The 14469-nt window shown below is 38.6% G+C and overlaps 3 long non-coding RNA genes across 3 annotated transcripts; 1 reads left to right on the forward strand and 2 right to left on the reverse strand.

The window, feature by feature from the left end:
* Nucleotides 1–1759: 1759 nt before the first annotated feature.
* Nucleotides 1760–3003, forward strand: LOC141909323 (uncharacterized). The gene is made up of 3 exons (XR_012619687.1): nt 1760–1860; nt 1999–2090; nt 2821–3003. It is a non-coding gene; the product is annotated as an uncharacterized LOC141909323 (long non-coding RNA).
* Nucleotides 3004–3392: 389 nt separating this feature from the next.
* LOC141909278 (uncharacterized) lies at nt 3393–5241 on the reverse strand. The gene is made up of 4 exons (XR_012619681.1): nt 5135–5241; nt 4500–4592; nt 3748–3808; nt 3393–3650 (listed from the first exon to the last, which is right to left on the reverse strand). It is a non-coding gene; the product is annotated as an uncharacterized LOC141909278 (long non-coding RNA).
* Nucleotides 5242–7627: 2386 nt separating this feature from the next.
* Nucleotides 7628–9058, reverse strand: LOC141909121 (uncharacterized). Its single transcript, XR_012619678.1, has 4 exons — nt 8930–9058; nt 8575–8663; nt 8039–8099; nt 7628–7941 (listed from the first exon to the last, which is right to left on the reverse strand). It is a non-coding gene; the product is annotated as an uncharacterized LOC141909121 (long non-coding RNA).
* Between the last annotated feature and the right edge of the window lie 5411 nt (nt 9059–14469).

Consider the following 14469-nt stretch of genomic DNA (forward strand, 5'->3'; position numbering starts at 1 on the left):
ACTATAAATCATCTTCTTTACATCGTAAACTCAATGCAGGTCACTATACGCTAATCATTAACAAATATCAATATCATCTCAAACTGGACCGTTTTAATACTGAATGTATCTGTGTATGATTTTGTGACAGGTTCCTGCGTGATGAACTAATGCAACACCGCTATCGTAGTTTTATTAGTTGAAAATCATTTAACTTGAATTTATTTCGAATGTCCCATTTAACCAATGTATAAACTTTAGATCAGTACATTAATATGTGCAACAAATTTGTCGATCATACAACTTTAAGCTAATCAAACCCTGGAAAACATAACGCAGTCTACAAATTGTCTCATTTTGTCATAACTGATTCATACTGAAACGAGTGAAACTAGTTCTGCAGTCTGCTATCTACCCCTGATACCAGTACAAATCCCTACTGCCCTCGACTTTTCTTTATATCAAGAATCAAACTAATATAATGAGTTACTGTAAGAGCTGATCAGTGATTATCAGCAAAATGAGATGTAGTTGATAATAGAGCGCGACCTAAAACACAGCTTACCCCGCCCTGTGTCTATAATGCGGCACCGCTCTCTTACCCCGCGCTGTGTCTCTAATGCGGCACCGCTCTCTTACCCCGCCCTGTGTCTCTAATGCGGTACCGCTCTCTTACCCCGCCCTGTGTCTCTAATGCGGCACCGCTCTCTTACTGAGTCTCTCTCAAAATATTCCTGAGTTTAATTCCTAATAATCTATTTATGTAAATTCAACTTGTATAAACTATCAAACCGACATAAAAACACAGTTCATCATCGTAACGCAGTTTGTTGTTTTACTGTTACGTAATTTGTATCAGTCAACTAGACACCCAGATTAATGAGGATGACTGAGGTTTTTTTAAAGAGAAATATCGCGCAGAATCTATGCATAAAGCACTATATTGATTGTTGGGTCAAATTAGTCCAGTCGTTAGTAAATTTAAGTTGCATTTTGTAACGAGCAAATTTCAAACTTTACCTTACTTTCTAAATATTGTTCAAGAAAAACATATCCCTAAAGTATAAAATAATAAATCCATCGTTGATACAAAAAAAAACTTACTTACACAACTGCAACTTTTTCTCAGATTCCGACGTGGATCCAGTGATTATTTAAGTTCATCCAATCCCTAATTTTGAAGTAAATTTAATTCCGTGTCCAGGTTAAGAATTTTCATGAAATCCATTCGCAAAATAGCAATATTTTTATCACATTTCGATTGAAAATATTCCATATATTCACTAAAAAACCTCCTATAAAACATTTTCTCCGTATTGTATTCCTTTGCGAGTGAAATCCAATGAGAATAGCGAAAGATGGCGCACGATTCGACTGATATTTCGATTTATTGCTGAAATCGAATTTCCCGGCGCCTGCGACAAGCCCAGACACGCTTTAGTACGCGGCCGCTGATTGGCTAATCGATCTCAATTGGGGGATATCGTCTATTGCTAGTGCGCGGGATATTTCAATTGTGGCGTGTTCTATTGTGTTGCAACAATAGGGGGATGAGCTATTGCGACAGCGGGATGGGCTGGGCGTATTTGATACGTTTTCTCTTGAAATATCGAGTCGGGGATAGTTTCAGCCTTGATACTTAACTGATTGAGGTTTAAGGGGTGTTTATACTGGTTAATGGTAGTTTTTTTAATGATATTCTGGAAGTCGGGACTTGAAGACGCCGACTACCCTCTCACTTGGCGAGTCTATGTTTGTGATCTCATTATAGAGACGGCGTCGTACACGAGACGATGTGACATAAAAACTGACTGAAGAAATCATATGGAGGGCATATAATTGTCTCGATAAACTATCGGGCGACGAACGTCCAGCGAACAGGTTCGTAGAGACTCCTTCGATACGATTAGGCGCTTAATACTGGTCTCATGAGATACTCTTTACAGATTTTACCCCGCGGTGGATACCTTGGATTTTAGAGTGCTTTCTCTGACAGACAGGTTTCTATGTTTATTTCAGGGTGATGCTCTACTAAATAACTGCAGTCATCAGGGAGTTCCAGCCGGAATAACTGTTTGGCAATGAGGTGAACAAGTGATCCCTCAATTCAGGTACGGGTAGATATATTGTTTGGTACTGTTTACTACGTCACTTTGATAGATCTGGATTTGGTGTGGGGCACAAAGTTACTGGTCAAATAACATGTAGTCAAAACACGTCAACTTAAACCAGGTAGCAACACAGGGGTTTGGCGATGGGCTTGGATTTTATTTCCGGGTTGTTGATAATCTCGCGAGAATGGCGCTAAATATGAACTGCGAATAAATTCAAAATATCATGGAAATACCTTGTGTTTATATTGTTTATTTATCCGCTATAAAGTTTCGATAAACAATTGGTCGTTAAGAATGACGTGACTGTCCCAACTTACTGGCCGAAAATTTAAGTACAGCGGAGGCCTGGCGTTTCATCCCTTGTTATTTTATATAGTAAAGCGTGACGACCAATTGTTTATCGAAACTTTATAGCGGATAAATAAACAATATAAACACAAGGTATTTCCATGATATTTTGAATTTATTCGCAGTTCATATTTAGCGCCATTCTCGCGAGATTATCAACAACCCGGAAATAAAATCCAAGCCCATCGCCAAACCCCTGTGGGTAGCAACTGTATTCTAGGAGGTTTTAGTAATATATATAGTAATATTTGAGATGTGGGACCATTCATTTATTATGAATCGGGTTTTCCGTCTCAAACCTCTCACCCTACCCCTCGGTGTGGCCTGATAATGACTCTTAAAATAAAAATACAGATATCTTTTCTTGATCTATTTATAGTCTGATTCTGAAGAAGAGGAGAACACAAATAACAGTTTTCATCATCATCATCATCATCATCTGTGCGATCTGAAGTATCTAGAGGTCACCCAGACTCAACACCCTTTCATATCATTCGAGGTCAAGTTCTATATTTTTGTGACAGATTTCTATGAAATATTTTGCTCAAATAAATTCATTTTGTAATCATATCGATGAAAATAAGTGGTTATTCATTTCAGTATGAAATTTGGCTCTGTTTTGAGGAATTACTATTTTCCCCGAACTCAGATCCAGAATTTCACCTTGCCATCACCATGACAACGCATATAGATTCTCAAATTTGGTTTCAAGTTTCTTTATTTTGGTTGAGTAGATTCTGAATGATGCAAAGTTTACCAGAGACACTGATTTTATCTAAATCATCTCTGTACTCATAGGATAGTTAAGTGCCAATCCTGAAAGGGTTTTTGACAGTCACTCAGATATTGTGATCGACTACATTCAGATCAAAACAAACAGTTCAGACTCAACTTGAGAATGATTTTAAGTGTTTATCTAAAATAAATTTTACGTTTATTTTGACACTCAAGACATAAATTTCTAAATTTCCAATAGATGGCGTCTGTGATATACTGTTCAATCCAATAATTTGGTAGTTCAGCAAAATTCCAATAGGTGGCGATCATGTAACTATTCATCAGTATATATCAGACACCCTGGTCCAAATCCTCTAATCAACATTAAACATCACAGTCATTTAGATTCAATAATTCATTCATTTGACTCGCACTCAATTTCAGGTGTAGACGTGTCGCAGGTTTCAGTTATTGAGATCCTCCGCCATGAGACTGAAAATAAATCAAACAACATTCATTATAACATCATTAGAGCAATTCACAAAAATCATATGAATTATTCGATACAAATAAGAGTAACTAAACAAACCTGATCTAAACATCACCTTCTTTTGAGTAGAATAAACAAAACTCTAGCGTTACGCCTACATCTGAAATAATACAAAACACTGAAAATCATTATTTCTTCATCAGATAGAAAATAAAAACAGATTCAAAATGCTTTTAGTGCCAAGAATTTTCAGTGTTACAATCTTTTTTTCATACAAGACTTAACGGTAAATTGGTTCAGACTTAGAGCAGGGAACACTATATGAATTTATTCCCACACCGTCTGAAATTACAGATTTCACAATGAAATTTGCAGCGTGTTCGTTGCTCAGCAGCAGGTGAATCGCAACATTCAAACATGTTTGATATTTCCACAGTAAATTTCATCGCAGCGAAAAAAAGTCCCAAACACAGTAAATTGAGCCGCAATCTTTGACAAGGTTTCAAATCATGATGGCATCAATGATTTGAGAACTGCGCTGAAAACCTGCTTGGATTTTGGTTAACTCGGTTTTAAAACACCACTGAAACTGGTTTCTAGAGGTCTGTGACAAGGGCCTAAAGCTAGGGAAACACGAGCGTATTTTTTCGCCCGATCGCGACGATTAAATTCGCCGACGAAATTATACGCAAAATTCGGTCAGCGACTGGCACTAAGAAGGAGAGAGTTACGAATCACATGATATCAACAATGCATCCTATTGGTTGATAAAAATGGATCGCTCGGCGAAATTCGCTGAGTGCGGGCAGACGAGCTTGTAATCGTGTGCCCCTACCTAAAGATATATCTACCTGAATTGAGGGATCACTTGTTCACTTCATCGCCAAACAGTTATTCCGGCTTGAACTTCCTGCATGACTGCAGTTAATTAGTTGAGCATCACCCTGAAATAAACATAGAAACCTGTCAGAGAAATCACTCTAAAATCCAGGGTATCCGCGGGGTCAAATGCTACATCTGTATTGATAGTAATCACAGGGACTTGACACAAAACGATTTCAACCCCAGTATCCTAGGTACTATATATAAAAAGACTGAGGATACTGGGGTCAAAATCCTTTTGTGTCAAGTCCCTGCTCAAATGCTCCATCTGTATTGATAATAATAGTTTATATTAGGCCTCGATCCACACTTGATATTATTCATACATTTTACTAATTGTATCTTGAATGTCGGCCGACAGTTTTACACGCATCAGCTCGACATGGCGGTTAAACCCGAGTGTTTTATGTCCAACACACAGGAGCTTATCACAATTTGATAACACCAGTATCCTTACATAGATAGGGATACTGGCAACTGGTGTCATCCAATCCATCCTCCCTCCGTCAAATTGTGACAAGCCCTTGTGGTCCGACACCTTTCCTTCTCGAATCACCTTCAACCGTACAAAAAAAGTATTCGATTCATAAGTAAATTTACTTACTGTATTTCAATGTTGAAATGGTTTGAAGACATTCTGTCGCTTCTGCGTTTGAAAGAGAAGCTTCTAAATATTTGAAGTGAAAATTGCAATTGATTCGTCCGCCATCATTCTTAAATGGGACATACTCCACTTGGGAGGGCTAGTTCTGCAGTCCGCGCAGATCGAGGTCGACTAGGACTCAGGGGTATTAGCGCTCCGCTCACCAACTAAAGAGTTCACGATAGTGCCCGCGGTAGATTTTACATGCCGCTCCGAATTGATAGTTGCGGGAAATAAAACCACGAAATTAGGAATTTGTTGCGATTTCCGTGCAATAGTTCACTGAAGAATTATGTGAAAAATATTCCCAATAAAATACCGGTATTTCAAACACGAAACTGAATAACTTAAATCGGTGACTCACAATAGGTATTTCACCTAGTTTATCAGCGGGGCGCGGCCGACAATATCGACTTAAGAATGAGATAAAATTTCGTTTCAAAAAAGACCAATAGAAAATTCCATCAACTACAGCAATAAAAAGCCAACACTGTTTTAAGTAATGCATTTATGGTCTAAAAAGCTAAATGAATCAGTGATAATTTTATATGCGTTTGATACGTATTGGATAATCGGGTCAAATTTCATACTTAAATCGGTGCAACAAACTGGTATCAATCTGAACGGGATAAATACGTTCAGACACAAACACCGTCCGATTGACTGGGTGTAAAGCGGGACTCGACCCTTCCCGGTTGGAGTAAACATCTAACAGGTGGTGCTCCGGGAGATTTTGTGAAACAGCTGATGACATTTTCATGATCTTTAGACGAGTTTGATCGCCGTTTTACCGTCGCTGAATGGCACCTATTGTGAAAACTGATTATGAGCGAAGACCAAGTGATGCAATGACATTCAGTTGAAGTCAAACGACGAGAAGGGCTCCGAGACTGATTTGGACTTTACGAGAGGAATAAACTATTTTTTAGAAGGTATCAAGATGGATCTGGCACAGAGCCATAGCCGGCAAACTGACTACTGAATTTTATTTCTGTGTTGTTGATAATCTCGCGAGACTAGCGCTAATATATGCTGTGTAAATCCAGGAAGAAAGACACTCTTAATATTTGGATGGATATATGAAAGCTGTGGGTACTGGAGTGTGTAATGGGTAGTGTAGTGTCATCTGTGTGCATTTGTGGCCAGCACACAGATCACATTGTTCAACGGGGTTTGGTCCAGGACTCGCGAGATTTTCAACAACACGGAAGTAACGTGTAATAAATGATGACTTGAATTGCATGACTACCTACCACCCCTCATTGTTGTTTGAAAACTAAACGTTCGGCACTGACTAAAAATTAGTAATAACATTTTAGAAATGGCCAGAATTTTAACTTAGGTTCTATCTCATTTTTACTTTACAATTGCGATTGGTATAATTTTTTTTAAATGGCCGTTAAGGCTTCATGTTTCGTCTGCAATTCACTGCAAATAGTTACGCAACTACGCACATTTCAGTGTTTTTGGCAGCTGTACATTCAATCGGCACCGTTCGTGACTAGCTTCACTGCGGAATTATCATTAATTTACATCGCCATATCACATCATCAACTTATATTGTGCCTTAAAACCCTAACAGCCGAAATAATTGAAATGCACACACGATTTCTATCATTGAAAATGGAGAGAGTGGCCATGTTTGTGTTTGTTGCTTCGTGTAAATCCCGCGCGGTGGCGCAACCACGCGGAGTGGGGCCGATACGTCTAGTTTCGTTCTCGCGAGATTACCAACAATCCGGAAATACCGGTAGTGCAACCTGATTTAGAAGGCCCGGCCCGGGGGCACAAGCTGTATTGATATTAATGAAAACAGGATACTTGACTGTTTTTAGAGTAAAAATACAGATATCTTTACTTAATCTATTCCTAGATTGATTCTGAAGAAGAGGAGAACACAAATAACAGTTTTCATCATCAACATCATCATCATCTGTGCGGTCTGAAGTATCTAGAGGTCACCCAGACTCAACACCCTTTCATATCATTCGAGGTCAAGTTCTATATTTTTGTAAAAAATTTGTACGAAATATTTTGCTCAAATAAACTCATTTTGTAATCAAATCAACGAAAATAAGTGTAGTTATTCATATTTCAGTATGAAATTTGGCTCTGTTTTGAGGAATGACTATTTTTCCAGATATCGGATCCAGAATTTCACTTTGCCATCACCATGACAACGCAGCAGTCAAAACAAACAACAATCATTCAGAAATGAAGCCCAGTAGATTCTAAAATTTGGTTTCAAGTTTCTTTATTTTGGTTGAGTAGATTCTGAATGATGCAAAGTTTACCAGAGACACTGATTTTATCAAAATCATCTCTGGGGGACTGTGCCAATCATGGAAGGGTTTTAACAGTCACTCAGATATCGTGTTCCACTGCATTCAGATCAAACCAACAGTTCACACTCAATTTGAGAACTATTTTGTGTTTATCTAAAATAAATTCCACGTTTATTTTGACACTCAAGATATAAATTTCTAAATTTCCAATAGATGGCAGCTGTGATTCCAATAATTAGGTGGTTCAGCAGAAATCCAATAGGTGGCGTTCATGTAGTAACAATTCATCAGCATATATCAGACACCCTGGTTTATCATCTGATCAGAATCACTGGGATCGAATTTTGGACATCCCTACAACTCCTCTAATAAGCATGAAACATCACAGTCATTTAGAATCAATAATTCATTCATTTGACGCGCAGTCAATTTTAGGTGTAGACGTGTCGCAGGTTTCAGTTATTGAGATCCTCCTCCATTAGACTGAAAATAAATCAAACAACATTCATTATAACATCATTAGAGCAATTGACAAAAATCATAGTAAATATTCGATATAAATAAGAGTAACTAAACGAACCTGATCTAAACATCATCTTCTTTTGAGTAGAATAAACAAAACTCTAGCGTTACGCCTACATCTGAAATAATACAAAACACTGAAAATCATTATTTCTTCATCAGATAGAAAATAAAGACAGATTCAACAAGATTCAAAATGCTTTTAGTGCCAAGAATTTTCAGTGTTACAATTGTTTTTTCATACAAGACTTAACGGTAAATTGGTTCAGACTTAGAGCAGGGAACACTATATGAATTTATTCCCACACCGTCTGAAATTACAGATTTCACAATGAAATTTGCAGCGTGTTCGTTGCTCAGCAGCAGGTGAATCACAACATTCAAACATGTTTGATATTTCCACAGTAAATTTTTTCGCAGCAAATATTTTTGCAAAGTTCCAAACACGGTAAATTGAGCCGAAATCTTTGAAATATGTTGGCATCAATGATTTGAGAACGGCGCTGAAAACCTGCTTGGATTTTGGTTAACTCGGTTTTAAAACACCACTGAAACTGGTTTCGAGAGTGTGATTAGGGCCTAAGATATATCTACCTGAATCGAGGGATCACTTGTTCACTTCATCGCCAAACAGTTATTCCTTGAACTTCCTGATGACTGCAGTTAATTAGTAGAGCATCACCCTGAAATAAACATAGAAACCTGTCTGTCAGAGAAAGCACTCTAAAATCCAGGGTATCCACCGCAGGGTCAAATTCTTTATCTGTCTTGATAGTAATGGTTTATACTAGGCCTAGATCCACTCTTTATGTTATTGATACTTTTTACTGAATGATGGTTTAACAGCACGCATCAGCGAATAGAGATTGCTGGAGTGTTTTATGTCGCTCTCCATCTCGAATCACCTTCATACATCACGAGTATTCGATTCATAAGTAAATTTACTTACTGTATTTCAATGTTGAAATGGTTTGAAGACATTCTGTCGCTTCTGCGTTGAAAGAGAAGCTTCTAAATATTTCAAGCGAGCATTGATTCGTCCGCCATCATTCTTAAATGGGACATACTCCACTTGGGAGGGCTAGCTCTGCAGTCCGCGCAGATCGAGGTCGACTAGGACTTAGCGCTCCGGGCACCAACTAAAGAGCTCACGGTAGTGCCCGCGGTAGACTTTACATGCCGCTCCGAATTGATAGTTGCAGGAAATGATACCACGAAATTAGGAATTTGTTGCAATTTCCGTGCAATAGTTCACAGAAAAATTATGTGAAAAATATTCCCAATAAAATACCGGTATTTCAAACAAAGAAACTTAAAAACTTAAATCGGTGACTCACAATAGGTATTTCACCTAGTTTATCAGCGGGGCGCGGCCGACATCGACAAGTTCTATATTTCTGTGATAAATTTCTATAACATATTTTGCTCAAATAAACTCATTTCATTATCATATCGATGAAAATAAGTGTAGTTTTTCATTTCAGGATGAAATTTGGCTCTGTTTTGAGAAATTACTACTTTTTCTATACATCGGATCCAGAATATCACCTTGCCATCACCATGACAATGCACCAGTCAAAACAAACAACAATCATTCAGAAATGAAGCCGAGTAGATTCTAAAATTTGGTTTCAAGTTTATTTATTTTGGTTGAGTAGATTCATGAATGATGCAAAGTTTACTAGAGACATTGGTTTTATCAAAATCATCTCTGGAATAAATATAGATAAATTTTGCTGTAAGTCGTGTGTGCGTTATTCAATCATTTTTCGAGAAACAACCTAGAATAGTGCTGGGTTCGAACTCGGGACACCCCTGTACATCCTCTATTCAGCATCAGGACAACTTGGACCACCACTGTGTTCGAACCCGGGATTCCCCTGTACATCCTATATTCAGCATCAGGACCACTCTGAATCAGTTATCAGTAATTATTTTTAAGATATCAACATTTTACCGTACGGTGCTGCCTCTATGCTCATCGGTAGCGGGATATACTAACGTTAGTCAACTCTGGCAAGCAAGGGTTACGGAGTATAACTGGACAGCACGACGATTGCGGAGTTGACTTCAGTTAGTGTATGGAAATCCCGCTAACGATGAGCATAGCGGCAGCACTGTACGGTCGGGACATCCTCTATCCAGCATCAGGGCAACTTGGACCACTACTGGGTTCGAACCCGTGACACCCCTGTACATCCTCTATTCAGTATCAAGACCACTCTGAACCAGTATCAGTAATTACTTGGTTCGAACGCGGGACACCCCGTACCCATTATGACGCGATTAGACACGTGTTCGATGGTCGTCCTCATTCAGAAGATGAATTTAATTGTGAAACATGGTCATATCCAGGAATGTTTAAACCCGGCGATCAATGTCTCGACTAAAACCGTGTCTATATCGATATTTGTACTGTTAATCGTCGTATTAGGTGCCTACGGATTCATCTTCTTTACGATAACCTACAACGATACGATTTCAAACTGTGTTCTACCCGTACTCGAAGTAGGCCTAACTACCAATTTCACGTTGTTTGGAGCCATTTTAGGACAGTGTAACTTCAACCTAGAGCGATTTCACCCACCCCGAGTGCTAATTGATAAAAGTTCCTGTGTATCAAGTTTAATCGTAATCGGTCCATTGGGTCAAGAGATATAGACATTTATCCAAAGCGACACCTATATGGAAAAGAGTGGAAATTGTTGCATACCAACCGTAAAGTAGATATTGTGGTTTTTATATATATTGAATAATGTCACCAACTCTTTTATTCATTTAGAAATAAACTACTGTATTGAGCGAAGTATCTTTTAAATAAAGTGGCCTCCACTAGATAAAGCAAATATATGTGTTCAAAATATATAAGTTAGTATAGAATCTATTGACCAAAAAACAACCCGAGTCAAACAGATGATCATCGTACTACAAATACCTCGCTGGGCCAAAAATTAGCCCCAACCTGAGGCACTAACCCTAACCCTAGATCGACCGTAACCCTAACCCTAGCAGGACTCGAACCTGCGACCTCCAGCATGCCGGCCAAACACGCTAACCACTAGACCGCCGAGTTCTGGTAATTGACCTGGTTTGTAAATATGTGTGGTCAGTGTGGTACAAGGCCAACACTAGGGTTACTGCGTTTATTCACCAGGCCAACATTAGGGTTTCTGCGTTTATTCACCAGGCCTACGCTATGGTTTCTACGTTTATTAAACAGGCCAAAACTAGGGTTTCTGCGTTTATTAAACAGGCCAACACTAGGGTTTCTGCTTTTATTAAACAGGCCAACACTCGTCAGTGTTTGTTTCTTGGTAATTTTTGTGCCCTGGGGCCAGTTCGATGGGCGAAGACTGATTCTATTGGCTAATACAGTCAAACTAAATCGTTTAATCCACATCGACCGAATTTTGGTCTAATCCGGATAATACTTACAGTCAATTTAATCATTAATATACACGAAAATGACTTTTCATCCGGATTTGCCGTAAAACGGATGAATTTTGTTGGTCCCAATGATCGGAATTAGGGAGATTCTATCATACCATTTACTCTCCTTATATAAAGCTCTAATGTTGGTACAGTTATTAATTTCTAACAAACTAGTGTTGAGTGATGAATGAAATTTGACTTAAGAAAAATCTGTATTCCTCACATGCCACAGTAATATAGCAAGACTGCATCAAATTACAACCGTTCAGTGCTGCCCCAGTGAATAACGATAGCGGAATTTCTGTGAACTAAAGTAGTAATTACGGAAACCTCGAAACGAATGATTAGATTGGTAAAGAGCGTGGTTTTCATTAGAATAAATTCTTTGAATATTGCGTAGAATATAAAACCTAATCTAATCGAAAAGATGCCGAGACCTGCAATAGACTGGTTGCCATTTCTACCTGCGAATACAGGTGGCGGTGACCAGTCTAGCGGCGGGAATCCCAATCTGAGGTACACTATGACGCAATATCAAAATGGCGTGCTTTACCCTAACACGAAATTTAGCAAAAACCTCACCTAATACAAACATTGCCACCCTCCTTCCCGACCCCTGAAATCAGTATTTCAATATTTGGTAAGTGTTTGTAACATTGGTTTAAATGGCGAAAAATATTCCATCTCAGATATTGTGGTAAATCATATTATTTCAGAGGTACATCCTACAAACGGTGCACTTGGACTGGTGGCGCTCAGTCGAGCATATCGACGTCATTCCATCCTGATATATCTAGACCACGATGGGCTTCACCTTGCTGTTTTGTGATGAATTTGTTCTAAAATGATTCCATCGACTGATTTAATCAAACAGTGAAAACAGTGTAAGTTTATTTCATCTGTCGCTAAATCGATATCAATCACAGTCCGTCAGTGTTTGCTTCTTGGTAATTGCCTTTTTAGTGCCCTGGGGCCAGTTCCATGGGTGATGGCTTAGGAGGTGAATCTAAGCTTTTCTCATATCGGTATTTGTACATAACTCAATCGTGAACGTCTTTCTGTATTCCAAGACTGATTCTATTGGCTGATACAGTCAAACTAAATCGTTTAATCCGCATCGGCTTAATCCGAATTTTGGTCTAATCCGGATAATACTTACAGTCAATTTAATCATTAATATACACGAAAATGACTTTTAATCCGGATTTGCCGTAAAACGGATGAATTTTGTTGGTCCCAATGATCGGAATTAGGGAGATTCTATCATACCATTTACTCTCCTTATATAAAGCTCTAATGTTGGTAGAGTTATTAATTTCTAATAAACTAGTGTTGAGTGATGAATGAAATTTGACTTAAGAAAATTTTGTATTCCTCACATGCCTCAGTAAAATAGCAAGACTGCATCAGATAACAACCCTTCAGTGCTGCCCCTATGAATAACGATAGCGGAATTTCTGTGAACTAAAGTAGTAATCCACGGGCCTTTGATCCAAGAGCGTGGTTTTCATTAGAATAAGTTCTTTGAATATTGCGTAGAATATAAAAATCCAATATAATCGAAAAGAAGCCGAGACCTGCAATCGACTGGTTGCCATTTCTACTTGCGAATGCAGGTGGCGGTGACCAGTCTAGCGGCGGGAATCCCAATCTGAGGTACACTATGACGCAATATCAAAATGGCGTGCTTTACCATAACACGAAATTTAGCAAAATCCTCACCTAAATATTGCCACCCTCCTTCCCGGCCCCTGAAATCAGTATTTCAATATTTGGTAAGTGTTTGTAACATTGGTTTAAATGGCGAAAAATATTCCATCTCAGATATTGTGGTAAATCATATTATTTCAGAGGTACATCCTACAAACGGTGCACTTGGACTGGTGGCGCTCAGTCAAGCATGACGTCATTCCATCCTGATATATCTAGACCACGATGGGCTTCACCTCGCTGTGTTGTGATGAATTTGTTCTAAAATGATTCCATCGACTAATTACATCAAACAGTGTAAGTTTATTTCATCTGTCGTTAAACCGATATTAATCACCACAGCAGTCCAAACGTGTCGGACACCAACATCCTCCCATGGGAGGGATTTGAACCTGATGACATCCCTCGCTACACTCAGCCACGGCACGAACCCCTGCCACACTAGACCGGGTGCGCAGGTACATGCGCAGCTTTACCGCGCGAAATCTTGCGGCACCAAACAGATTGCTCGTTAATCGCTGAGGTAAATTTCTCGGAAGAACTATAAATGGGAAAACCCGGGCTAAAATAAAACTGAATTTCTGATTGGCTATTAATGACATCATCTAAGCTGCGCATGTAGCTGCTGCGCACTCGGTCTAGTGTGGCAGGGTTTCGTACCGTGGCAATCTGGATGCCATCAGGTTTGAGTCCCTACCGCGGGAGGATTGATGCCTCTACTTGCCTCCATTCGACTGTGATATTGATGATGATGATCTTCATTGGTTTCAGAAACAGATAATATTTAAACTGTTCGTTTTTTCATTACCTTTTTGTTTATATTTCATGTTCAACTCTAGATGCAAAACCTAAACTGTGGATAGAAAAACCCCGTGAATAAATGAACTGCAGATTGGAGCGAACAATCTAATTTGTAAGTTTGAATTTTAGATTTGATATTTCTGCAGTTATTTCTAAGGAAAGAAAACAATCTTAGATTTGTCTATTATAGGTATCACTTCAACATGTTCAACGGGAATTTTGATTCAGCACAGGAAAACAAGAATCACTCTTAGATTCAGCACAGGACAACAAGGAATCAGTGTTTCACAATCACACTTTTTTGGTTTAGCGCCGGACATCGGGAATCATTCTTGGATTCAGCATGACATCAGGAATCACTATAGCCTATGTGGAAATTCAAGATAAGTAACATTAATCTTTATTTATCGGTTGTTGAATTGATTTTAAGGGACCAATTTTATATTGTTTGTTATAAACCATGTTTTGAAATGAAATCTCAGAAACCTGTTGCATTTATTCAATCATTTCAAATTTCTTTTGGAGAATATTTGGCTATAATCAGTT

The sequence above is a fragment of the Tubulanus polymorphus genome, chromosome 7 (genome assembly GCF_964204645.1).
Source record: "Tubulanus polymorphus chromosome 7, tnTubPoly1.2, whole genome shotgun sequence".
Classification (NCBI taxonomy): Eukaryota; Metazoa; Nemertea; class Palaeonemertea; order Tubulaniformes; family Tubulanidae; genus Tubulanus; species Tubulanus polymorphus.